Raw genomic sequence first — 3,876 nt, forward strand, 5'->3', positions numbered from 1 at the left:
CTCTCCCTGGCCTGGCTGGGGTTCGGAAGCTGGGCCCGGGTCCGGGGCTTGTGCTCCGTCCCAGTGTCCCAGGGAGCGGGAGCCCCCCGTCCTGCAAGCCAGCCGAGGGTCCATGCGCTGGGGAAGGGTGTCCACCGGGGCCCAGGGAGTTTCTCCCCGGCCTGGCTAGGGTTCTGAAGCTGGGACCGGGCCCGGGGCTCTTGCACCGTCCGGCGGGCCCCGGGGTGCGTGAGCCACCCCCGTCCTGCAAGACAGCCGAGGGTCTAGGTGCTGGAGACAGGGGTCCACCGGGGCCCAGGGAGGCTCTCTCCGGCCTGGCTGCTATCAGAAGCAGGGACCGGGCCGGTGTGCAGGAGTGGCTGGCTTTATCTGCTACGCTGACGGAGCGTAGTTTTCTGCCCACCCCTATACAACCGTGTGGTTTGTGAGAACCCGTCCTGCGGCCTGGTAAGGGTCCGGGTGCCCGTGACGTGGTCCATTGGGCGAAGGGAGTCTCCCCAGACCTGGCTGGGATCAGAAGCAGGGACCGGGCCAGGTGGGTGGGTGGCTGGCTAAGTCCTTTCCACTGCGTAGTAGGAGTTTGCTTAGGGCTGGGCGGACTTTGCGTAGCAGAATTTTAAAAAAATTTGTGGAAAACGAGAGCACATCCTGAGTAGGGCTGGGCGGACTTTGCCTAGCGCAACTACGCACTATTCTGAAGAAAATTGTGGAAAACGAGCGCACAACCTCATGGACTGTGTGCCCGGGACGGGTCCCTCGTGCTTGGGCAGGCTCCCCGACCTCCCCAGCCTGGCTGTGTTGAGAAGCAGGGACCGGCCCCGGGCCTCCTGATTTTTGGTCAGGGCCTGGGATCCCACGTCCTGCGGCCTGCCAAGTGTCCATCTGCCCGGGACAAGGGACCCTGGTGCAGAGCCCCGGAGCCCTGCAAGGGCAGTCGGGAGCCCTACCGCTATGGCTCGGTGTGGGCAGCTGGGAGTCCTTCCGGTCCCGGCCATCTGGTCGCACCTTTCCCTCGGCCATCTGGTCGCGCGCAATGCTTTCCAATGGGGCGACCAGATGGCCGGGCCGGCCTGGAAGTCCCGATGAGGGTCCATTCGCCTCGCGGATCCCAGCCAGGGCTCCAGGAGGCCGGGCGCGTCCGCGCCTAGGGTCCCCTCCGTCACTCGGAGCGCGAGGGTTACAAGAAAGGTGGGTAGCCTTCCTCCGGATTAGTAGGGGCAGGGTATGCCGGGACACCCCTCCTGGGGATTGCGGTTCTCAGGCGGGGACCAGATGGGCCAAGCCCGGACGACACTTCCCCGGGGCGTCGGGTGCTTCCTCCTCCAGCCCGCGGCGAGGCAAAGTGCCCAGGACGGGCTCCATGGGTCTCCCGGGCGTCCCCCGAGGCCTGCAGCCCCAAAGCCCTGCAGACCCTGGAGCCCTTCAGCACGGAGCCCTGGAGCCCTGCAGGCCCGGAACCCTAGCAGGCCCAAGGCCCTGCAGCCCCGGAGCCCTGCAGGCCCGGAGCCCTGCAGCCCCGGAGCCCTGCAGGCCCAGAGCCCTGCAGCCCCGGAGCCCTGCAGCCCCGGAGCCCTGCAGCCCCGGAGCCCTGCAGCCCCAGAGCCCTGCAGCCCCGGAGCCCTGCAGCCCCGGAGCCCTGCAGGCCCAGAGCCCTGCAGCCCCGGAGCCCTGCAGCCCCGGAGCCCTGCAGCCCCGGAGCCCTGCAGGCCCAGAGCCCTGCAGCCACGGAGCCCTGCGTGGGCAGGCGGGAACCCTACCGCTATGGCTCGGGCAGACGGGAGCCCTTTCAGTTGCCGGCCACCTGGTCGCTCCTTTCCCCTCGGCCATCTGGTCGCGCGCAATGCTTTCCAATGGGGCGACCAGATGGCCGGGCCGGCCTGGAAGTCCCGATGAGGGTCCATTCGCCTCCCGGATCCCAGCCAGGGCTCCGGGAGGCCGGGCGCGTCCGCGCCTAGGGTCCCCTCCGTCACTTGCAGCGCGCGGGTTACAAGAAAGGGGGGTATCCTTCCTCCGGATTATTAGGGGCAGGGTATGCCGGAACACCCATGCTGGGGCTGTGCGGTTCATTGCCGGGGACCAGATGGGCGACGCCCGGGCAACATCCTCCAAGGCCTCCGGGGCTTCCCTCCTCCGGGCCGCGGCATGGCAAAGTGCCCAGGGACGGGCTCCACGGGTCCCGGGCAGTCCTCCCCCGGGCGCCCAGGCCCCGAGAGCTCCGGTGGACCTCCCCGTGCCCGAGGCCAACCCGGGAAGCAGAGTCCCCCCCCGAGCCCTTGGTGTGAGGGTGGGCAGGCGGGAGCCCTACCGCTATGGCTCGGGCAGACGGGAGCCCTTTCAGTTGCCGGCCATCCGGTCGCTCCTTTCCCCTCGGCCATCTGGTCGCGCGCAATGCTTTCCAATGGGGCGACCAGATGGCCGGGCCGGCCTGGAAGTCCCGATGAGGGTCCATTCGCCTCCCGGATCCCAGCCAGGGCTCCAGGAGGCCGGGCGCGTCCGCGCCTAGGGTCCCCTCCGTCACTCGCAGCGCGCGGGTTACAAGAAAGGAGGGTATCCTTCCTCCGGATTAGTAGGGGCAGGGTATGCCGAAACACCCATGCTGGGGCTGTGCGGTTCATTGCCGGGGACCAGATGGGCTACGCCCGGGCAACATCCTCCCAGGTCCCCGGGGCTTCCCTCCTCCGGGCCGCGGCATGGCAAAGTGCCCAGGGACGGGCTCCACGGGTCCCGGGCAGTCCTCCCCCGGGTACGCCCAGGCCCCGAGAGCTCCGGTGGTCCTCCCCGTGCCTGAGGCCCAGCCGGGAAGCAGAGTCCCCACCCCGAGCCCCTGGTGGGTGGGCAGGCGGGAGTCCTTTCAGTTGCCGGCCACCTGGTGGCTCCTTTCCCCTCGGCCATCTGGTCGCGCGCAATGCTTTCCAATGGGGCGACCAGATGGCAGGGCCAGGCCTGGAAGTCCCGATGAGGGTCCATTTGCCTCTCGGATCCCAGCCGGGGCTCCAGGAGGCCGGGTGCGTTCGCCCCTAGGGTCCCCTCCGTCACTCGGAGCGTGCGGGTTTCAAGAACGGGGGGTAGCCTTCCTCCGGATTACTAGGGACAGGGTACTCTGGGACCCCTCTCGGTCCTCAGCCGGCAACTGGGTCCTGCCGTGTGGCAGGGTGGCCGGAGGGCCTTCCCCTGCGCCTGTGGGCCCGGGAGCCCCGGATGGGTCCAGGGGCCCGGCCGGGCCCCGGGTCGGGGTCTCCGGCCCCGGGTGCCGTCCCCCGGCCTGCGGCACCGCCAAAGGCCCGGGACGGGGTTCCGTTGTGGCCGGGGTGCCTCCCGTGGCTGGATTGGGTTCAGGAGCTCCGGCCGGGCCCCGGGGAGGGCGGCCTCCCCGCCCCGGTCTCCGTCCCGGGTCCTGCCGCGTGGCAGGGTGCCCGGGGAAGGGTCCGGAGGGCCCGGGGAGGCTTCCCCTGCACCTGCGGTCCTCGGAGCCCCGGCTGGGTCCAGGGGCCCGGCCGGGCCCCGGGTCGGGGTCTCCGGCCCCGGGCGCCGTCCCCCGGCCTGCGGCACTGCCAAAGGCCCGGGACGGGGTTCCGTTGCGGCCGGGGTGCCTCCCGTGGCTGCATTGGGTTCAGGAGCTCCGGCCGGGCCCCTGGGGGCCCCGGGGAGGGCAGGCTCCCCACCCCGGTCTCCGTCCCGGGTCCTGCCGCGTGGCAGGGTGCCCGGGGAGGGGTCCGGAGGGCCCCGGGAGGCTTCCCCTGCGCCTGCGGTCCCCGGAGCCCCGGCTGGTTCCAGGGGCCCGGCCGGGCCCCGGGTTGAGGCCTTTGGCCCCGGGCCCAGTCCCCCGGCCTGCGGCACTGCCAAAGGCCCGGGACGGGGTTCCGTTGGGGCCGGGGA

This window comes from Triturus cristatus, unplaced genomic scaffold (assembly GCF_964204655.1).
Source record: "Triturus cristatus unplaced genomic scaffold, aTriCri1.1 SCAFFOLD_746, whole genome shotgun sequence".
Classification (NCBI taxonomy): Eukaryota; Metazoa; Chordata; class Amphibia; order Caudata; family Salamandridae; genus Triturus; species Triturus cristatus.